Raw genomic sequence first — 23667 nt, 5'->3', positions numbered from 1 at the left:
TCAGCAGCCAGGTTCTCACTGCTTCCCTCCACAGCAGCAGCCCATTCTCTATTATAGCGCCCAGCTGGGCCCTAATGGGCTAGTACAACCTCAGCTGGGCTAAATTCCCCGGCCCTGGTTCAGGCCGGGGTCTGCCCTTAAAGGGCCAGTGCAGGGCGCGCGCCCTGTCACACACCCTCCCCCTTAAGTATCTCTCCCGGGGGGGGGGGGGAAGGGGGAGGGAAGTACCCTAACGCCCCAATGTACGCCTTAGCTGGGCCCGTAGGGCGTCCCTCTCTTCCTGCAGGCTCTCCACTCTCAGGAGCAGCCTACTCCCCTCTTCCAGGGTCTGGACTCCCACTGCAGTCCTCTCGACCACAGCTGGAGTCTGGGTTCCCACCGAGGCCCTGCCTATTCCGAGGCGGGTTCCCCATTTTGCGCTAGGCCTTCGTGCCTCAGCCTTCCCCTTCTTAAAGGCTCTCATCTCCCCCACTCCCTCCTGGGGAGTCACCTTACGCTGACTCTTTCTGGGCCATCCGCCCCCCTCCCTGGGGGCAGTGCCTTTTTATGTGGCCTGCAGCGTGGCAGTAGAAGCACCGTTTGTGCCTCCCCTGGGTCCTGGCCCCCCGCCAGGCCCTTTGTGGCTTAGCCCCTCCTCTCGGGCTAGCCGGTGCCCTGTAGGTCTCCCTGGCGCACTCCCTCTTCAGGTGCCCAGGTTCCGCACAGGCCCAACACCTTCGTAACCCCCCTGTTGCCTTCACAGGGGGGACTCTCCCACCCTCCATCCTATCTGGGTGGGACCTCCTTTCCCTGACCCAGTAGCAGCACTCCCTCCTCCTGTGGCCCCGATGTCCGCAGGAGAAACAAGTTGGAAGTCCAGGCCCGGGCTCCCAGCCCTTGGCGCCTGTGTGTCCCTGGAGTCTGGGTGCCCACCCTTGCAGCGGCCTGACCAGCCTCTTCTGCTGCTCGGCAGGCTGGGCCACCCACGGCCTCCAATAAATGTCCATCTCTTTCTGTAATGTCCCGGGTCCAAACCAGCCCCCTTGGTCGCAGGGCAGCAGGCCCAATGGCCCGAGTTCACCAAAGTAGCCCCCTTGTATCAGGGGGGGACCACACGTGCCCACATTCTCCACCATCTGTGAGGGGGTTCGCACTCACCACCGTATCCCCCTGCCGTCTGTCTTCCGGAATTGGCTCCCTTGGCAGGTGGGGTGCCTTCTCTGGGGTGGTGTCTCCCCTCTTTACTCCCGGCTGCGGCGTCCTCTTCGCCACACTGCCCTCCGGCAGTGCCCAAGTCTGTCTCTGAGCCCCCCTTCCGGGGGTTGATGTTCCTCCAGCGGGCCTTCTTTCAAGCCCTGCAGTCTGGGGAATTTGCGGGCCAGAGCTCCCCTAGCCCTGCCTGGCCTCCCCAGCCCTGCCTTAGCTCCAGGGAGCCTCCTCCTCCCTCAGCAGCCAGGTTCTCACTGCTTCCCTCCACAGCAGCAGCCCATTCTCTATTATAGCGCCCAGCTGGGCCCTAATGGGCTAGTACAACCTCAGCTGGGCTAAATTCCCCGGCCCTGGTTCAGGCCGGGGTCTGCCCTTAAAGGGCCAGTGCAGGGCGCGCGCCCTGTCACACACCCTCCCCCTTAAGTATCTCTCCCGGGGGGGGGGGAAGGGGGAGGGAAGTACCCTAACGCCCCAATGTACGCCTTAGCTGGGCCCGTAGGGCGTCCCTCTCTTCCTGCAGGCTCTCCACTCTCAGGAGCAGCCTACTCCCCTCTTCCAGGGTCTGGACTCCCACTGCAGTCCTCTCGACCACAGCTGGAGTCTGGGTTCCCACCGAGGCCCTGCCTATTCCGAGGCGGGTTCCCCATTTTGCGCTAGGCCTTCGTGCCTCAGCCTTCCCCTTCTTAAAGGCTCTCATCTCCCCCACTCCCTCCTGGGGAGTCACCTTACGCTGACTCTCTTTCTGGGCCATCCGCCCCCCTCCCTGGGGGCAGTGCCTTTTTATGTGGCCTGCAGCGTGGCAGTAGAAGCACCGTTTGTGCCTCCCCTGGGTCCTGGCCCCCCGCCAGGCCCTTTGTGGCTTAGCCCCTCCTCTCGGGCTAGCCGGTGCCCTGTAGGTCTCCCTGGCGCACTCCCTCTTCAGGTGCCCAGGTTCCGCACAGGCCCAACACCTTCGTAACCCCCCTGTTGCCTTCACAGGGGGGACTCTCCCACCCTCCATCCTATCTGGGTGGGACCTCCTTTCCCTGACCCAGTAGCAGCACTCCCTCCTCCTGTGGCCCCGATGTCCGCAGGAGAAACAAGTTGGAAGTCCAGGCCCGGGCTCCCAGCCCTTGGCGCCTGTGTGTCCCTGGAGTCTGGGTGCCCACCCTTGCAGCGGCCTGACCAGCCTCTTCTGCTGCTCGGCAGGCTGGGCCACCCACGGCCTCCAATAAATGTCCATCTCTTTCTGTAATGTCCCGGGTCCAAACCAGCCCCCTTGGTCGCAGGGCAGCAGGCCCAATGGCCCGAGTTCACCAAAGTAGCCCCCTTGTATCAGGGGGGGACCACACGTGCCCACATTCTCCACCATCTGTGAGGGGGTTCGCACTCACCACCGTATCCCCCTGCCGTCTGTCTTCCGGAATTGGCTCCCTTGGCAGGTGGGGTGCCTTCTCTGGGGTGGTGTCTCCCCTCTTTACTCCCGGCTGCGGCGTCCTCTTCGCCACACTGCCCTCCGGCAGTGCCCAAGTCTGTCTCTGAGCCCCCCTTCCGGGGGTTGATGTTCCTCCAGCGGGCCTTCTTTCAAGCCCTGCAGTCTGGGGAATTTGCGGGCCAGAGCTCCCCTAGCCCTGCCTGGCCTCCCCAGCCCTGCCTTAGCTCCAGGGAGCCTCCTCCTCCCTCAGCAGCCAGGTTCTCACTGCTTCCCTCCACAGCAGCAGCCCATTCTCTATTATAGCGCCCAGCTGGGCCCTAATGGGCTAGTACAACCTCAGCTGGGCTAAATTCCCCGGCCCTGGTTCAGGCCGGGGTCTGCCCTTAAAGGGCCAGTGCAGGGCGCGCGCCCTGTCACACACCCTCCCCCTTAAGTATCTCTCCCGGGGGGGGGGGGGAAGGGGGAGGGAAGTACCCTAACGCCCCAATGTACGCCTTAGCTGGGCCCGTAGGGCGTCCCTCTCTTCCTGCAGGCTCTCCACTCTCAGGAGCAGCCTACTCCCCTCTTCCAGGGTCTGGACTCCCACTGCAGTCCTCTCGACCACAGCTGGAGTCTGGGTTCCCACCGAGGCCCTGCCTATTCCGAGGCGGGTTCCCCATTTTGCGCTAGGCCTTCGTGCCTCAGCCTTCCCCTTCTTAAAGGCTCTCATCTCCCCCACTCCCTCCTGGGGAGTCACCTTACGCTGACTCTCTTTCTGGGCCATCCGCCCCCCTCCCTGGGGGCAGTGCCTTTTTATGTGGCCTGCAGCGTGGCAGTAGAAGCACCGTTTGTGCCTCCCCTGGGTCCTGGCCCCCCGCCAGGCCCTTTGTGGCTTAGCCCCTCCTCTCGGGCTAGCCGGTGCCCTGTAGGTCTCCCTGGCGCACTCCCTCTTCAGGTGCCCAGGTTCCGCACAGGCCCAACACCTTCGTAACCCCCCTGTTGCCTTCACAGGGGGGACTCTCCCACCCTCCATCCTATCTGGGTGGGACCTCCTTTCCCTGACCCAGTAGCAGCACTCCCTCCTCCTGTGGCCCCGATGTCCGCAGGAGAAACAAGTTGGAAGTCCAGGCCCGGGCTCCCAGCCCTTGGCGCCTGTGTGTCCCTGGAGTCTGGGTGCCCACCCTTGCAGCGGCCTGACCAGCCTCTTCTGCTGCTCGGCAGGCTGGGCCACCCACGGCCTCCAATAAATGTCCATCTCTTTCTGTAATGTCCCGGGTCCAAACCAGCCCCCTTGGTCGCAGGGCAGCAGGCCCAATGGCCCGAGTTCACCAAAGTAGCCCCCTTGTATCAGGGGGGGACCACACGTGCCCACATTCTCCACCATCTGTGAGGGGGTTCGCACTCACCACCGTATCCCCCTGCCGTCTGTCTTCCGGAATTGGCTCCCTTGGCAGGTGGGGTGCCTTCTCTGGGGTGGTGTCTCCCCTCTTTACTCCCGGCTGCGGCGTCCTCTTCGCCACACTGCCCTCCGGCAGTGCCCAAGTCTGTCTCTGAGCCCCCCTTCCGGGGGTTGATGTTCCTCCAGCGGGCCTTCTTTCAAGCCCTGCAGTCTGGGGAATTTGCGGGCCAGAGCTCCCCTAGCCCTGCCTGGCCTCCCCAGCCCTACCTTAGCTCCAGGGAGCCTCCTCCTCCCTCAGCAGCCAGGTTCTCACTGCTTCCCTCCACAGCAGCAGCCCATTCTCTATTATAGCGCCCAGCTGGGCCCTAATGGGCTAGTACAACCTCAGCTGGGCTAAATTCCCCGGCCCTGGTTCAGGCCGGGGTCTGCCCTTAAAGGGCCAGTGCAGGGCGCGCGCCCTGTCACAGGACCCATCTACACCCCCAGCAGTGCCCATTACTTCATGCTCACCCCTTTCTAGGCAGGTATCAGCAGTCCTCAGTCTGTACACCTGTTCTGTGGCCAACTCTAGCCCCAAAGTCTAGTCTCATGCCTCAGGGGCAAGCTGCAAGCAGTGAAGGCCACACTCTTGGTAGCAAGGTGTGGAAAGAGGGGACCCAGGCCCAACCACTATTTTGGGTGACAGTCCAGGGACCTTCTGGCAGCAGCCTTGTCCTGCCCTCCTTCTCTCCCCCTTAGCTGTTCATACTCCCTGAGACACTTTCCCAAGACCCTTGCACCTTCTCTGCTCCCATATCAAGGCTTAGCCTCTCTCCAGTTCCCATTAGCCTGCCCAGCACAGTTCTGCTCAAGATGCTTCTGCCTGGGAATCCAGTCCTTCCCATTCACTGGTCAGTACCCAACCGCCCTTTGCTATGCTGAACAGATCCTTATATAAGGGTTGACCAAACAAGTTGTCCTTTGATTGGCTCCCTATGAACCTTTTCCCTGATTGGAAGGGGTTTGTTCAGGGTCCTTGCCCAGCCACCAGCCTGCTTTTAACCCCTCATTTGACAGAGTGGGGCAGTAGCTCCACTACAACTATTAAAGAAGGAACTACTAAATCATTAGTCTGATCTCCTGTATAACATAGGCCACCACCAGCAGCAGCTAGCACCCATACAATAAACACAACAATGGAAATGAATCCAAAGTAAATGACACAGGATATTACACTATTAAGTTCCACATGAAGAGAACAGAAGTGACAAAGGTACATTAGTACTCAAAGTCTCTACAAAAGCAGGGAAGCGATTAACTGAGATATACCCAGATAATCCTAGCAAACAACCTGCACCCACATGCTACACTGGAATGCCCTCTTCCCCAATGTTCCTGCCAATCTGACCTGCAAAAGAAAATGATTTCTGACTGGACATATAACAGTGAGTTCAAGTGAAACTAAGTATGCAGCAAAAAACAACCAAACACCCGAGAGAGAATTCTCTGTGCCACATCAGAGTCCTGGCCCACTCCATTCACTGCCCTATCTTAGGGTATGTCTAGACTACATGGATCCGTTGACGGAACCATGTAGATGAGTTTACTAGACATAGGAAAATGATGCCTTGTGGAATGAGGTTTACCGGAGCAGTCCACAAAGGCTTCCATTGTCAACCTCGGAGCATCCAGACTACCATGCTGTGCCGCCAAACAGCTGATCGGCACAGTGCGGCAGCCATTTTGATGTAAATGAAGTGGTGATTATTTAAATCGCCGCTTCATTTTCCTATGTCTAGTAAACTCATCTACATGGCTCCGTTGACGGAGCCATGTAGTCTAGACATACCCTTAACCATAGCCATCCCTGATGCTTCAGAGGAAAGAAATGAAAAACCTCCCAGAATACTCTAGGGGTAGGGGAATCCCTTCCTGATTCCTGTCAGTAGTTGCCTGGCAGAAACTCTGAAGCATGTGCATTAGAAACATAAGACAAACCAGGTGTGAACTCCAGGGCTGGTGAACAATTTATATCTATTTGTTCCTATTTGAAATAATCTCCTAGTGTAGACATGGCCACAGGAATTTATCTGAGAAACTTGTATGCAAAAAGGGGAATCAGAATAGAAGTTGAAAATCTCATTCTCTGCTTGTACTTTTAATATTGTAAAGTGAATCTGCACTAAGGTACTATAGTGGCTGTGCTGCAGTAGTGTAGACATGGCATCAGTTGCAGTAACCTAACTCAAAGGCAATTATTTTGACCAGAAAATTAACCATAAATTGCTAACCAAGCCTCAACAGAGAGCATAGGGAAATAAACTACAATTCGATTATTTGCTGTTGCAAGACACATTTGATTTTTAGAAAGACTATGGCCTCTGATATATTCTTATAACTGCAGTTGCAAACTTAGTAGCAGCATCCATCAGCTGGCAGTTTAATTTGCAGTTAAATCATTGACTCACATACAAATTTAAATACAGTTGTGTAAAATGGTATACACAAAGACTTGGTTGATTCAAAGTTATCTACTATAATTTGAGTTTGTCTGTCAGTGAGTGAGTGTGTCCGTCTTGGCTGTCTGTTGATGAGTTGTATTTTGAACATTTAATGAAACTTACCCCAAAATAATAGCTTGCTCTCCCTCTTGCAGAGAAGCCCAGACTGTAGTATAGTTTGAAATGCCCCTTTGAGTTTTCCTGAAATTGTGTAGGGTAGTTGAGGTTTGCTACAGAGACTTGGTTGAGTGTGTGTACAATACTCAAATTGGGCAATACCATTGGTGGTATAGAAGCTCCCCCACCCCCTTCTCACCTGTGCTGTTCCTAAGGGTCTGCAAGTCCCAGTGCTGCTGCCCTGCTGGTGTGTGCACTGGGGGCACAGTGATGTGGGGTTATGAGGGGGGGGGGTGCAGGAGGATTCAAGGGCAGGATGGGAGAGGGCAGGAGTTGCACCGAGGGGCATGGGGCAATGCAGGCATCCAGGGGAATCATGGGGCTGAGGGAAGTGAAGCTGGAGCAGAGGGAAGATGTGAAGGGGCATACAATTTTACTTTGCAGAAGCTGCACTTTCCTTTACTTCCCACTTCTTTGCCTCTGAACCCAATTAGTTATTTGGCTTCATTCTCATCCTCTTACCTTTTCTGTGTTACTCCCCAACCCCTCCCGCTCCCAAACTCCCTCCTACCGCCACCCCATTCCTGTCCTGCCACCAAACTCCCTTCCAGACCCTACCCTCCTCACCTTGTCCTGCACTCCACCTCCCACCTAGATCCTGCACCCCCATCCCTATCCCACTTGTTGGCAGCTTGTCACTCACAGTGAACCCTCATTTTTGTTCCTACTCCAGAGCCTAAGGGAGGCCACAAAATCCACTAACTCTGGAACCCCAGAAAAGTAAATCTGGCCTATGGGAACCCCTGAACCTTAGTCCTCCCTCTCCCTTCACTCACCCCATGGGGGCTAGAGTGCCACAAGAGTGAGGGGTCTCAGTTAGGGAGGCCACATCAGTGAGGGTTGGGAGTTTGGGGAGTTTTTTGCTTCTCACTTGTGTGATCCCCAAATGATTTTTCCATGGGTCAGGGACCCCCCAATCAAAAAATGTCCCCCACCCCTGCCATAAAGAAAGAAACCATTGAAATCTATTGTGTTGGATATAATATTTTACTTTATTTAAAACGAAGTTTGCTAAACTAACCTGAGAAGGATAAAACTCTTAATCTGTTTAATAATTTAAATTAAACCATTCTCCCCAGCTGCAGCAATAGCAAAATGGGTTGAGTGTAATTAATGGTGAATTTCCATTAGCAACTGTAGTCTGCGGCAAGGTTTGCATTGACCCAGGTGGTCCATGGGGTGTGCTGTGGCAAAAGCCCCTCCCTCCGGCAGAGCGGCAAGGCCCAGGGCAGGAGGGTTGGACCTCGGCGTGCCACTGTGGAAACGTTGCTGTGACCCCCCGGCCTCCCTGCTGTTCCTGAACGTGGATTGTCCAAAGCTCTCATTTTGGGCCCAGCCCCTAGCTGCTGGCAGAGCAGACCCACCCACTGGGAAGGGCCCAGCTGCCCACTGCAGGGTAGCTCAGACGCTCCCAGAACATCCCCTACTCCCACGATGAGCCCCCCCCCCCCCCAACAGCTTTAGAGAAACCCCAGCCCGCTTGTACCAACACACCACAGAAAGGGGGGGAGAGACGAAGAGGCAGAAACACTTTCCGAACAGGCAATGCTGCGCTGCTATTGCGGGGGTGATTGCATGGGTGGTAAGCATGAGGCTTGGGAGCCGCATCGGTTTCCCTCCCCCCCCCCCATGAGAGAGAAGAGAATGGTAGAGTCTAAATTTGAATGAAACGGTCCCTGGAGCTGCGTTCTCCCCGCCCTGCTCCGGCAACAGGTGGGCCTGTGGGTGGGGCCGTGTGCAGAGGGTGGCTCTGCGCCCCGCCCGGAGGCGGGGGAGTGGCGGCGGCAGAGATTTGGGGCAGCCTCTCTCAGCCAGCTGGTGCCGGTGCGCGGGGAGCCGGGTAAGGGGAGCACGAGCCCACAGGGGAGCAGGACGGTGCCCCTGGTCCGGGCCGGCCGGCGCTCAGCCCCGAGCCCGTTTGGCGCGCGCGCGTGTGTGTGTGGGCGCAGCTGCTGCGCCCGCCCCCCTGCCCGGGGATGGAAGCACCCGCCGCTGCTAAGGGAGCGCTGTGCTCGGACCGTGCTGCCAGCGCCGCCCGGGGCCCCGCTCGTGCGGCTCCTTGACTGTGGTGTCAGCGGCGTGGCTGCCGCGCCCGAGCCCCCTAAGGCTTGTTTCCTTGAGGGGCCGGGTAGCGTCTCCGGGTCAGCCCGCCCCGGGCTGCGTTTCTCTCGCCCCGAGTCCCTGCTGGGCGAAGCAGATGCCTTCGTGGAGCCGAACGTTACCCAGGCGATGCCGTTGCCCCGGGTCCTGCTTGCCAGTTGTCCTGGCATCTTCCAGGCCAGCCTGGGGCCGCGAACCGGCGACATCCTGCCGGGGCGGGGCTGTGTAAGCAGTATTGTCAGGGTAGCGCTGGGAGCTCAGCCTAGTCTCTGTCGTCTTACATGCTTCACTCGTGGCTCCTCCCCCCCAGTCGCCCCTGGGCTTGTCCTCATGGAGGGAGAGTGTCCAACGAAATCTTTAACCGTATTGCCTAGCAATTTTGAGGGTGCTAACTGGCTACAGCTGCTGACACTTTTACTGCGCTGTTGAATGGACCTGCTTTGATCAGGATCAGACAGCGATGTGGTGGTAGCACAGTGGAACAGGCTAAGCTAATGTCTGCTAGTACTCGTGGGTATTTGGCTATGCTAAAGTGATGGGAGGCCTCCCTCAAATCTTCACTGCTGATACAGCCCAACAGAGGTGCATCCTAGAGAAGTATTTTGTATGTTACATAAATGTTAACTAATGCTTGTATTGCACTTTAGATTATTAAATAACCTATATCACTGGTAATAAAGTGAATACTGTGAGTACACTTAAATTCATTGTGGTTCTAGAGTTTGCTAGTTTCAACAATACTGCCTATAATTAAGCAGCTTCAGAGGGTAGCAGAGTTAGTGTTTAAAGTGCAACCAGACTATATTTTGTTTAAGTTTATCTTGTACAGACTAACAACATGAAGATGGTAGTGTGAGCTTGTGTGGGCATAGCCCACTTCTTCAGATGACCAGAGTATTGATTGTCCAGCTTGGCTTTCCGCTGGATAATTTAATATCCACTGCCTCTTCGTGTCTCCTCCCTCTCTATTTATTTTAGTTCTGAACATCCAACACTCTGGTCATCTGAAGAAGTGGCTTGTGCCCATGAAAGCTCATGATTCCATCTTCATATTTTGTTAGTCTTTAAAGTGCTACCAGACTGTTGTGTGTTAAGTTTAAGCAGAACCACTTAAGAGACTGTTGAGACCTCTAGAGTAAGTCTTGCTGTCTTTAAGTAAAAAGAACAGTGCTGGAACCTGGAGTCTCTAAAACTGGAATGAATTTCTTAAATATGTCTAAACTTTGAGATGTGACTATCATGGGCTTCAACTCATTGTATTCTCCTCCTTTTTTGTACTAATCTTTTTTCTTGTCCACAAGTAAGTAAAACCAGTAAACTAGAAATTATATGATCAGAAACTTTCTCTTGTATTCACAGCTTAAAAATCAGTACACAACTGTTGGATTCTTGCACCCCAAGTATGCTGGCTTCTGCCTGCTAACTCCCCTGTACTCCTGCCTCTGATACAGAGGCAGCAGCACAGGGTGGCAGGCTGGAGCTGCCTGCCTGCCCTCACCCCCATGTGTAACTGCTGAAAATGTCAGTGGTTACATGATTACATAATTAAACTAATTTTAAAATCCCTAAGAAGAACAGCTCTTCAGAGTCAAAATTTGTATGAAATATTTTTAGTGAATTAGAACTGTTTTCTATTCATTTTAATGTAGTAACTTTGATCTGTCTGTTTTCACTTGCAATCACTTGATTCCTACTGTTTGTATTTAGTAAACAAGTGTTTTCATTATCAGGCCCAATGTAAATAATTGGTGCGGGGGGGGGGGGGGGGGGGGAGAGGACCTGTTGTGTGTAGCAGCCTTTCATTGCTAAAAGGGGCTTACCTGATGAGCTTTCACTGTGTAAAACTTGTACACCGAGAAAGAAGGATTTATTTGTGGGCTTTTGGTCCCATTTGAGGGTTGGTTTTCTGGGTACTCTGCTCTAGAACTGCATTGTCCTAGACCTGAAGTGGTTCAGTGTCTGCATTGCTCTGCAGGGGGCAGGCAGTAACCCCTACTCTGTGCCTTGTCTGGGGGAGACCAGAGGATCTAACCCAGCAGGACAGCATGGTGGGGAGCCTTGAGAAGCAAGAAATAAGGATATCAACATGTAATTGACTGTGATTAACTGATAAACCTGGGTTTCAGTTACCCTGTTGACTACATACTGATACAGAGGCAGTGGGAGCTGGTGTGCATGTACTGGATCCTGTGGAGCCACTTTCCTCCCTCCTCTGTACTTCAGCTGCCTCAGACGTGCAGTGTTGGGTTGCGGGGGGAGGGTGGAGAGAAGGGGACAGGTGGGACACAGTATAAGCAAGAATGTTAAATTTGATGGAAATTCCATTGACTACTTGATTAGTCGATAAGGAGGGTGCTCGCGATTCCACTGCACCTCTTCCTTTGAATTGTACAGGAGCCACTTGCAGCTCTTGTATATTTCAAAGGGGGAGAGACAGCAGGAACCTGTGCCAATGGGGATCAAAACAGTTCTCAGTGGCATGGGTTCCTCTTTGTGCCTCTTCTCTTGAAATGTGTAAGAGCTGCAGGCAGCTCCCATACATTCCAAAGGGAGAGAAGCAGCAGTGGGACTGGTGCGAGGGACTGTTTCAATCCCTGCTCGCACCCTTTTCTTATGCCTCTGTGGAGATGGTGCTGGTGCCTCTTTCTGATAGAGGCAGCAAGGAGAGGGGGAAGCGAATAGTTGAGTAGGAACTTAACTACCTAATAAGCATTTGCTTTTAGAGTAGTGGACTAGTTGCTTACATCTCTAATCCCCACGCATATCTGCTCATGTGGAGCTGCCTGCTGCTCATGCGGAGCTGCCTGCCAGTCCTGCACCGCTTCCCACAGAGGCAAATTAATCAATATCTAACATCACTACAATGGGGGGTTGTCAGAGGCATGATCAACATACTGGGGAAAAATCTCAAAGGGATCTCTGTCTGCACCCCACTACAACTTTTTCACTTGAGTTATTAAAACATAGCTTTATGAATAATATATTGGTGCTAAACATAGTTACACAAGCCAGCCAGTACACACCAGCTACTCAGACATAAAGGGCGCAGTGGGTCCAACACATCATTGGAGTTCTTTTTGCTACATATGACAGTGGTACAGGATCCATGCTTCCTGTGTGTGCTGTGCAGTCTCTTAGCATTTTTGTATTTATGCTTACTGGCACACACAAAAGAAATAAATGATGGGATATCTTTGGTACTAGAACTCTAGTTGCTATGTCAAAACAAAGTCTGATTTAAAACAACAGTTTTGCTATCCTGATCAATAATGGGTACCTTAGAGTCCTCTCTTGCTTTAGTGAGGGATACATTCCTGACACATGCTTGATCTGTTCTTGCTTTTTCCAAGAGGATGCAGAAAGAGAGAGAGAGAGAGTGGCCTGCCTTCTATTTTTTTTCTTCAGAAGAGCTTGATGAGAGCCGCCTTAGAGCGTCTATGGTAGTGGTGTAGAGGAAGGTGGGGAATTCCCACTAAGCCTGAAAAGTTCTTCGGCTAATGTTTCTGTGGACTTTAAGAGATTAGGCTCACGTATCATTGAAGAGATTGAATCCTTCAGATACTGAGACGCTGGAAGAGGTCTGGCTGTTCACACACAGTTCTCAGAAAGGGGGAGGAAGGAACATGTTTCCCATAGTGAGTGCAGACATAAGAGACCCTGATGAGCTGTATGCAACCTGCAAGCTGCCCATCACTGATTTAGTCACAACCAGAGAGGGTATGCCACTGGTGGCCTTCCAAGCAGGTTACCACCTTGTGTCCACGGGTATAGCTTCTTGCAGCTCCCATTGGCTGTGGTTTGCCATTCCCAGTCAGGGAGAGCTGCAGGAAGTGGCAGCTAACTGCACTGCTTGCTGCAGCTACCATTGGCTGTGAGCAGTGCTGTACCCTCCCACACTGTTGCCTATAATAGAGGCAGCAGTGGAGGACTGGTGGGCTGCATGTGACCATGCGTGTTAACTGATGTGTCTAGGCTCATCTGTTAACTGTGTAAATAGTTATTTTCACATCACTACTGGGAATAAATAACAGTGCAAATGTTTCTGGGAGAGGCATTTTTGGTATCTGTGGTTTTCTATGTATTGTTGATTTCATGATGACCACACAACTGGATGGACTTTGCCCTTGGTACCATTCACTAATACGATCATAAACTGATGAGCTGTCCTGCTCAGGTTATGAGACAATTTAAGAGAACCGTACAGCATGCTAGATGGGGTTGACCCCACCCCTTCTGGTGCACATTTTGAATGATCAAGTACTTTTGTCAAAATATAACTATCCAGAGGACAGCGTGTCACAATTCATAGAGAAGAAATCACAAAATGAAAGGGAAGAATTAAGGTCCCTAGCTTCTGAAGGATTGTTAGTGTTTCAAATGTCATTCAGGCTGCTCTAGACACCTTTGCTATGGCAAATATGCAGTGGCCACGTACATTGTGATTTGAGCTTCATGGCACCCATTTACAAGAATACTAAAGGGCATCCAAATTGTACTTGAGAACCTCCTGTTTGAAGATTCTGATGTAGTTAATATTGGAACTGATGGAGTGCCACTCATTACATGTATGCAAACCAGTCACATGGAGGAGGTAAGACCAGATCCACAAAACTCTGCCAGATAGAGCCACTTTGCCTCTTGTTCCAATTATGTCTTAGGTGGTGGTAACTGAAAATGAAGCAGAGGTGCAAAAGCATCAGACATTCTGATTCTCTTCTTCTGCACATTTCACTTACCTTATGACACTAAGCTAGATGCCATTGTTGAGAGCCAATCAGAACTGTTACTGGATTTGGACACGTTTCCACTGCCCTTTTGGAAAGCACCTCTGATGTTCAGGAGGACTGAAATCAGCTGACTTCTGAGCAGCAGGTCCTGGAAATCACAAACCAAAGGATATTTGGTGCGTTTCCTACCTACACTGTTTCCCATCTCTCTTTAGGAGCTTTTGTTGAAATTATAGATAAAGTAACATCTGCAACCCAGAGCAGTGGAGGTCATCTAGTCCAGCCTGAAGCAGTACCAAAGCCAACAAAATCATTCCAGCCAGGGCTTTGCAAACTGGGACTTGAAAACCTCTGGGGATAGAGATTCCACCACCTCCCTAAGTAACCCATTGCAGTATTTCACCACCCTCCTTGTGAAATATTAGGAAAACTATCCAATCTAGACATCCCCCGCTGTAGTTTGAGACCTTTGCTCCTTGTTCTGCCATCCATCACTACTGAAAACAGCCTCTCTCCTTCTTTGGAACCTTCCTTCAGAAAGTTGAAGGCTGCTATCAGATCCCTCCTCACTCTTTTCTTCTGCAGACTAAATAAGCCCCAAATCCCTCAGCCTTTCTTGTAGGTCATGTTCTTCAGCCCCCTAATCATTTTGATAGCCCTCCGCTGGACCCTTTCCAATGTGTTCACATCCTCTTTATAGTGGGGGACCCAGAACTGAATGCAATACTCCAGATATGGCCTCACCGGAGCTGAATAAAGGGGAATAATCACTTCTCTAGATCTGCTGGCAATGCTCCTCCTAATGCACCCTAATATGCCATTAGTCTTCTTGGCTACAAGGGCACACTGTTGACTCACATCCATCTTCTCATCCACTGTAATCCCCAGGACCTTTTCTGCTGAACTGCTGCTTAGCCAGTCAGTCCCCAGCATGTAACAGTGTTTGGGATTCTTCCCTCCCAAGCGCAGGACTCTGCACTTGACCTTGTTGAACCTCCTCAGATTTCTTTTCGTCCAGTCCTCCAATTTGTCTAGGTCACTGTGAACACTATCCCTATCCTCCAACGTATCTACCTCTCCCCCTAGCTTAGTGTCATCCGCGAACTTGCTGAGGATGCAAACCATCCCCTCATCCAGGTTATTAATAAAGATGTTGAACAAAACCAGCCCTAGAATCAATCCTTGGGGCACTCTGCTTGAAACTAACTGCCAACCAGACATCGAGCCATTGATCAGATCTGTTAGATCAGACAATCTAACCAGTTTTCTATCCACAATGTAGTCCATTTATCCAATCCATACTTCGTTATTTTGCTGGTAAGAATATTGTGGGAGACCGTATCAAAAGCTTTGCTAAAGTTAAGGTATATCAAATCCATGGACTGCTCCGTGTCCTCAGGGTCAGTTACCTCATCATAGAAGCTATGACTTTCCCTTTTTGAATCCATATTGAGTATTCCTGATCACTTTCCCTTCTTCCAAGTGCTTAAAAGTGGATTCCTTGAGGGATCCCCTCCATGATTTTTCCGGGGACTGAGGTAAGGCGGACTGGTCTGTAGTTCTCTGGATTTCTCTTTTTTAAAGATGAGCACTACATTTGCCTTTTTCCAGTTGTCCAGAACCTCCTCCGATCTCCATGAGTTTTCAAAGATAATAGCCAAAGGCTCTGCAATAACATTCGTCAACTCCCTCAGTACTCTCGGATGCATTAAATCTGGACTCATCGATTTGTGTATGTCTAGCTTTTCTAAATAGTTCTTAACCTGTTCTTTTTCCACCAAGGGCTGCTCACCTCCTTCCCATACTGTGTTGCCTAGCGCAGTAGTCTGGGAGCTGATCTTGTCTGTGAAAACATAGGCAAAAAAAGCATTGAGTACTTCAGCTTTTCCCACATCATCTCATCTAGTAAGGGCTCCATACCCTCTCTGATATCCCTCTTATTGCTAACATGCTTGTAGAAACCTTTCTTGTAACCCTTCTCATCTCTTGCTAGCTGCAATTCCAATTATGCTTTCGCTTTCCCGATTACTCTTCTTCATTCTCGAGCAATATATTTATAATCTTCTCTAGTCATCAGTTCAGGTTTCCACTTCTTATAAGCTTCTTTTTTGTGTTTAAGCTTGCCAAGAATTTCCCTGTTAAGGCAATCTGGTCGCCTACCATGTTTGCTTTTCTTACTATGCATCAGGATGGTTTGTTCCTGTGTCTTCAATAAGGCTTTTTTAAAATACTGTCAGCTCTCCTGGACTTCTTTCCCCTTCATGTAAGCATCCCAGGGGATCCTGCCCATCAGTTCTCTGCATCTCTAGTCACAATGCATTTTACAAGGTTTTAAAATTTAAGTCATGAGTGAAGGGTTTGGGCCTAGATGCCTTGTCAGATGGTGTCCTTATTTTATGCAGACTGGGACTTGGGTGCCGACTTGCTGATCCTGTTAATATCAAGGGCTCCCAATCAAGATTCAGTCTTTATGATCATGACTGTGACAGCCTGACCTGGGCATTTCTGATTCTGAGGCATAGTGAACCTCTCAGCTTTATTTCCAACATGTTTTACCAGCTGTGACTTCACAGAATGAAGATCAGATCTGAAACCTGGATCAAGCATCATTACTTCTGATAACATGGATGCAGGCTGGTTAACCATCACTGGAAGAAGCTGTTTATGTACCAAGATGTTCTTGATATCAGCTAATCTAATCAAAGTTTTTCTGGTAACTTATGCAGCAAAATAGAAGAGATTTTCTATTTGGGCACAATGCCACTTGTCTTCCTGGAAAACCCCATGTTTCTGCTGTTTGGGACTAAACCCTAAAACATTCAGGACTATACTTAGCTCCCAAGAGTACACCTATCAGCAATATCTGCATAATTCTCCAACTGAATGTGTAGTTCTACCATATTTTTCTACTGTATAGTTGCTAGATTCCTCAAAGATATAATTTATTTTCCCCCTAACCTGAAGTCCCCCTTCTTCCTGTGTAGTAGTCAATTGCAGAAGAACTTTGTATGTGATAGTTTAGAGGTGGTGAGGCCTGCATTCTTTCATCCTTTTCCCTATATCTGATGAGCCAGAAGTAAGTCTTTGGGAACATATGCCACTTAAGATAAGCATTGTTGCCAGTATAGCAGGAACAAGTATAAGATAATGGTAAAGGGCAAGAATGCATACACAATTCTGTTTACCCTAAAGTACTGATCACGTAAACAGGGCCAAAGGACAAGAAGATCCAGATCAATAACTAACAGCTAAGCTCTACATCAGCACTAATGAGTAAGCCCTGGAAATTTCCAAACTGCCAAACAGGGCAGGAAAACTGTATTTAAGGCTGCCTCAGAGCCTAGCAAACCGGACCTCACCGATGGGCTTTGGGTACTGGTGCCTCGGAAGCTGAGACAACCTCACACTTCATCCGCAGCCTACCCTGGGTCCCAGGCTTGCAGGAAGGGATGTAATATATGCTTCTTCTTTATGTTGTTCTTCCATTTATGGGGCACAGCTGTTAGCTGTCAAGAAATAAACTGTTTGTGTTTGACAGATACCTGTGTAGCGTCCTTTGTACTTTGGGAACCCAGTGTCAGACCTTAGACTTACTCTGGCCGGCTACATCCTGGTATCTTAACATAAGGTTAGCTGGCTTACTGAGACTCTCTTTTGAGCATTTCAACCTGCTCTTTTACCACTTGTCTCTAAAAACTGCCCTTTTTAATAGCTATAACATCAGCTCAGAGGGTAGGAGAAATTCCATCCCTTATTGACCTGATATGGAGTTCCATAAAGAGATGGTGATTCATCCGCCTAATGCCAAGTTCCTAACTATGACATTTTTCAGATTTTAACTTGTGAAAACTTGAATCAATTGATTTTTAGTCCCACTTAACTTCTGACACAACTAAGTTTCACACACCTGAGGCTAAGTTTACACTGCCATTTTACTGCGCTGCAACTTTCAGGCTCAGGGGTAAGAAAAAACATCCCCCCTCCAAGTGCAGCAAGTTGCAGCACTGTAAAGCACCAGTGTAAACTGGGCTATATCACTGGGAGTCATGCTCTCAGCGCTGTTAGCTACTCCTCTTGTGGAGGTGGTTTACATAAAGCACTAGCTGCGCTTTAATTTTATAAGCAAATAAGAGCATGGTCTTTATATTACAGGAGGAAAAAAAGTTCAGAAACATCTATGCATAGAGAATGATAGACGAGACAGTGTCTTCAGATGTTACCAAAATAAGTATCCAGATGTGTAATACTGTGTTATGAATAGGCCAAGTCAGATCTACCTAGTCATATTAGAACTCATTCCACTAAACCTAGGCAGCCTCTTTGCCTGTTCAGAGACTGACATCCACACCTTTTTAAAATGCTATTCTTTAATAGATGCTTACAGATTGGGTGCTTACTTTGATAGGGTGTCCCACAATCATGGTTTAATTTGGACTCTTAGGGTGTGTCTAGACTACACCTCCTTGTTGACAGAGAGATGTGGATTAGGCACATCGAAATTGCTAATGAAGCAGGGATTTAAATATCCCGTGCCTCATTAGCATAAACATGGCAACCACTTTTTCAAAATGGAGTTTTCAAAAAAACAGCGGTCTAGATGCGGATCTGTTGAAAATAAAGCCTTTTTCGACAGATCCTGTAAACCTCATTTTTTGAGGAATACAGGATCTGTTGAAAAAGGCTTTATTTTCGACAGATCTATGTCTAGACTGTTTTTTCGAAAATACTCCGTTTTGAAAAAAGGTGGCCATGTTTATGCTGAAGTAGGGGATATTTAAATCCCTGCTTTATTAGGAATTTTGATGTCCTTGATTTGCATCCCTCTGTCGAAAGAGGGATGCAGTCTAGTTGTAGCCTTAGACTTCACATTGAAGCTGCTTGTTAGTAGACAGCATATGTTGGCATACTTTAAGTTGCTCAGGAATGTGAATCCTCCCCCCTCCCCAAAGTGATGTAATTTACACTGGGTATTTTGTGCTTTTTCCATTGATGTAGCTTCTGCTGTTCATGGAAGTGGTGTGGTTTTGTTTTATTTTTTTGCATCCATGAGAACTGTTTCCCATTGGCATATGTCTTCATGAAATGCACTATAGTTGTTCAGGTTTGTTGCTGCAGTGCTGTAAGTGTAGACAATAGCATTCATAGAATCATAGAGCTGGAAGAGACCTCAGGAGGTCATCAAGTCCAGCCCCCTGCCCAAGGCAGAACCAATTCCAACTAAGTCAACCCTGTCAGGGTTTTGTCAAGCCGAGACTTAAACACCTCTAGGGATGGAGATTACCATTGCAGTACTTTACCACCCTCCTACTGAAGTATTTTTTCCTAACATCCAACATAGACCTCTCCCACTGTAACTTGAGACCATTGCTCCTTGTTCTGCCATCCATCACTACTGAGAACAGCCTTTCTCCATCCTCTTTGGAACCTTCCTTCAGGAAGTTGAAGGCTGCTATCAAATCCCCCCTCACTCTTCTCTTCTGCAGACTAAACAAACCCAAATCCCTCAGTGTCTCCTCACAGGTCATATGCTCCAGCTCCCTAATCATTTTGGTCGCCCTCCATTGGACCCTCTCCAATGCATCCACATAATTTCTAGAACGGGGTGTCCAGAACTGTACACAGTATTCCAGATGTGGTTTCACCAGAGCCAAATAAAGGGGAATAATCACTTCTCTGGATCTGCTGGTAATGCTCCTCCTAATGCACCCTAATATGCCATTAGCCTTCTTGGCAACAAGGGCATACTGTTGACTCATATCCAGCTTCTCATCCACTGTAATCCCCAGGTCCTTTTCATCAGAACTGCTACTTAGCCAGTCAGTCCCCAGCCTGTAACAATTGGGATTCTTCCATCTGAAGTGCAGGACTCTACACTTGTCCTTGTTGAACCTCATCTGATTTCTTTTGGACTCTAATCTGTCCAGGTCAGTCTGGACCCTATCCCTGCCCTTCAGCATATCTACCTCTCTCCGTAGCTTACTTGCTGAGGGTGCAATTCATCCCCTCAGCCAGTCAATAAAAATATTGAACAAAATAGGTCCAAGAACAGATCCTTGGGGGCACTCCGCTAGAAACCAACTGCCAACCTGACATCGAGCCATTGATCACTACCTATTGGGCCTGACAGTCTAGCCAGCTTTCTATCCATCTTACAGTCCATTTATCTTTTCCATACTCCCTTAACTTGCTGGCAAGAATATTGTGGGAGACCGTATCAAAAGCTTTGCTAAAGTCAAGGTATATCACATCCACTGACTTTCCCATATCCACAGAGCTAGTTACCTCATCATATAAGATAATCATATTGGCCAGGCACGATTTGCCCTTTGTGAATCCATGTTGACTATTCCTGATCACTTTCCCTTCTTCCAAGTGCTTCAAAATGGATTCCTTGAGGATCCCCTCCATGATTTTTCTGGGGACTGAGGTAAGGCTGACTGGTCTGTAGTTCCCTGGATTGTCCTTCCCTTTTTTAAAGATGGGCATTTCATTTGCCTTTTTCCAGTCATCTGGGATCTGTCCCAGTCTCCACGAGTTTTCACAGATAATGGCTAAAGGCTCCTCAATGACATTTGCCAACTTCCTCAGTATCCTCAGATGCATTAAATCTGGGTCCATGGATTTGTGTATATTTAGCTTTTCTAAATAATTCCTAACAGTATGGGAAGCTGTCCACCTCCTTCCCATACTGCGTTGCCTAGTGCGTTTGTCTGGGAGCTGACCTTGTCCGTGAGGACTGAGGCAAAGAAAGCATTGAGTACTTCAGCTTTTCCCACATCATCTGTCACTAGATTACCTCCCTCATCCAGTAAGGGCCCCACTCTCTCTTTGATCACCCTCTTATTGCTAACATGCCTGTAGAAACCTTTCTTGTTACCCTTCACATCCCTTGCCAGCTGCAATTTCTATTGCACTTTCGCCTTCCTGATAACTCCCCTGCTTTCTCAAGCAATATATTTATGCTCTTCCCTAGTCATCTGTCCAAGTTTCCACTTCTTGTAAGCTTCCTGTTTGTGTTTAAGCTCACCATGGATGTTCCTGATAAGCCAATCTGGTCGCCTACCATATTTGCTTTTCTTGCTGCGCATCGGGATGGTTTCTTCCTGTACCTTTAATAAGGCTTCTTTAAAATACTGCCAGCTCTCCTGGACTCCTTTCCCCTTCATGTAAGCATCCCAGAGAATCCTGCCCATCAGTTCTCTGAGGGAGTCAAAGTCTGCTCTTCTGAAGTCCAGCGTGTGTATTTTGCTACTCTCCTCCTTTGTTCCTTTGGTCAGGATCCTGAAATCTACCATCTCATGATCACTGCTTCCCAGGTTGTCACCCACCTCTACTTCCCCTACTAGTTAGTTCCTCCCTGTTTGTGAACAGCAGGTCAAGCTGCTCATGGCTCCTGGTCAGTTCCTTTAGCACTTGTACCAAGAAGTTATCCCCAACATTCTCCAAAAACTTCCTGGATTGTCTGTGTACTGCTTTATTGATCTCCCAACAGATGTCACGGTGATTAAAGTCGCTCATGAGAACCAGGGCCTGTGATCTGGAAGCTTCTCTCAGTTGTCCAAAGAAAGTATCATCTACCTCATCCACGTGATCCAGCAGTCTGTAGCAGACATCAACCACAATATCACTCCTGTTGCTTCCAATTCTAAATTTAACCCATAGACTTTCAATAGTCTTTTCTCCCTCTAAGTACTGGAGCTCTGAGCAATCATACTGCTCTCTTACATACAATGCAACTCCTCCTCTTTTCTCCCCCACTTGTTCTTCCTGAACAGTTTATACCCTGCCATGACAGTGGTCCAGTCATGCAAGTCATCCCACCAAGTCTTCGTTATTCCTTCGTCACTAAGGGTGCATCTACACAGCACCCTTAACTCTGAAGAAGCTATGCAAATTGAGCTACATCAGTTGCGTAGCTTATTTTGAAAGTGGGTGCGTCTACACAGCACTTATTTCAAATAGAGCACTCTTCCTCTGACTTCCCTTACTTCTCGTACAATGAGGGTTACAGGAGTTGGAGGAAGAAGTCCTCCATCTTGACTGTATTTTGACATTATTTTGAAATAACTGCCTGATTTGTAGATGCGGACTAAGTTATTTCGAAATAACTAGTGTTATTTCAAAATAATGTTGCTGTGTAGACGTACACTAAGACACGGAAACTCTATTTCGGGATACTGAATGTATCCCGAAATAGTGCTGCTGTCTAGACATACTCCGGAAATGGAATCCATGATGATGATCATTCATATGACAGTCACTTACAGTAATTTGCACTATAGGAGGGCTTCTGCCCACCTAGTTTCATAACTGATTCTTTGAAATATGTTGTCCATATGGATTCTGTGACCTGCTCGCCTTCCTTGCTTCTATAGAGTCCTAATCCTGTGAAATTCTGTACCAGTGAAGGAACTGAGAAATGGTTGGGGCTGCTCTACTGTTCACATCCTGGGGGACCGGTGTGCAAGCACTTTAGGGTATGTCTAAACAACAATATAAGCCTGGCGTTAGTGGGTATCAAGGTGGTTCACCTATGTCAGGGAGCTGCGGGCATGCAGATTTTAACACTTGAACTCGAGCCTAGTACTCTGTTTTCCACACTGCACTACAGAGACCCATTTCAAAGTAACGCTGTCCCAGAATTCTTAGTCTTCTTCCATGCTCCTGTCTTTTGCTGACACTCAAGCCTTATGTATGTGGTGCACTGCGGGAACACTCTACTGCCCATCTAATTTCATAACTGTGAAGCTAGTACCGATTGGGCTTTGGTGCTCCCAAGGAGCTCATGTAAACAAACTTCATAATTAGATCAGTTCGTGGCTGTCTCAATAGAATGACTGCAGTTTGAGAAGGCTTTATATTGAACTACCATCTAATTTGAGAATTGGGCTCTCCACCTTTAGGCTGAGTCACATTGGAAGAAAAATGTCTGTGCAGCTGTTCTGAGATAATTAGGACATCTTCTGGGCTGTCAAACTATTAAAATGAAACTTTGCAATTCTTAATTTTTACATTGGGATGTTCAATGTTTGGGGTGTGTTTGTGTGTGTTTTATTTGTCTGTTTTGAAATTTGATATAAAGTGGGGGAATGTAGCGAATGTTACACCTTGGTTCGGTGATGTGATGGGAGTCTCAAGGGTTTAAAGCTGACTACCCAGTGAAAACTACTGGATGATGGTGAAACAAATTATTTTTATTAAGTGGAATGATTTTTTTTTTAAAATCAAAACTAACAATTAGCAAATGGGTTTTTTTTAAACTAGCAATTGCTTAATACTTTTACAGCATAGAAAACCCTAAACTTAGCTGTACTTAACTAATTACAAACTTCTTTGATTACAATTCAACTATACCAAATCACTGTCTTTAATTTGCTTAACAAAAATACAAAACAAAGACAATATAATGATGATAAAAGCACCGTCCAAAGCCAGCCCCTCTATGGTTATTTTAGGGCAGCTGGTGGAGTTAGTCATAAATCTACTTTTACAACTTAACAACTCCGGGGCTTCTATTTCTAACACTTATACTTAACCTAAATACAACACTACTATACAACACAAAATTATACAATTTACACAGTGTGGTTAACAGAACTTAGATACGCTTTACAGAATTACACAGTGAAATTAACACAATCTAACTATTAATTAAACCAATAACTAATACATTTAAGCAATACTTACAAATCCAGAAACAATAACAACAGAAAGACACACTAGAACTTGGAGCATGCTCAGGACTCATGCACCCCTATATTTGATTCGAAGGGTGGGGAGGCAGCCTCAGGGTGATCAATCCTTTAGCCGGGCAAAAAAAGACACGTGCCCTCAATACACGGTACCTCCGTCGAACAAAGGGGTAGAGGGTCTTTTATACAAAAATTCGGTGTCTGATGCCATGCTAGGGTCTGCATTTGGCAGGGCCTGATAGGCTAGTGATGAGGTAGTATGACAATACTGCCCTATAGGAATTTTCGTGATGTATGCGTGATCCCCTCGTGGATAGGACCAGATGGGGCATAGTTAGTGTGAGACAACTGTGTTTTATTACCCTATGTTTACTTTTTCCCCTTGCCCCTAAGACCGGTCAAGCTACGGTCAAATGAGGCTTATCTGTAAATTCAGCTAGGCGTTATCTAGTTATGCTTACCTCCCTATTTTCTTCGTGCCTTTGAGTTCCAGGATGCCTATAAGGTCAAA

At 48.6% G+C, this 23667-nt stretch overlaps 1 protein-coding gene across 4 annotated transcripts in view; it reads left to right on the top strand.

The window, feature by feature from the left end:
* Positions 1 to 8289: 8289 nt before the first annotated feature.
* The window catches only part of NSUN7 (NOP2/Sun RNA methyltransferase family member 7), an 86817-nt gene continuing 71439 nt past the window's right edge, over positions 8290 to 23667 (top strand). Inside the window, exons 1-2 of one of the 4 annotated variants that reach the window (XM_075930536.1) lie at positions 8354 to 8477; positions 21840 to 21941. The gene's annotated coding sequence lies outside the window, so the exon portion shown is untranslated. The other 3 variants (XM_006129491.4, XM_075930535.1, XM_006129492.4) reach the window with 3 other exon arrangements.

The sequence above is a fragment of the Pelodiscus sinensis genome, chromosome 5, assembly GCF_049634645.1.
Source record: "Pelodiscus sinensis isolate JC-2024 chromosome 5, ASM4963464v1, whole genome shotgun sequence".
In the NCBI taxonomy this organism is placed as follows: Eukaryota; Metazoa; Chordata; order Testudines; family Trionychidae; genus Pelodiscus; species Pelodiscus sinensis.
Note: the sequence above shows the minus strand (reverse complement) of the source record. Positions and strands in the feature narration are given on the sequence as shown.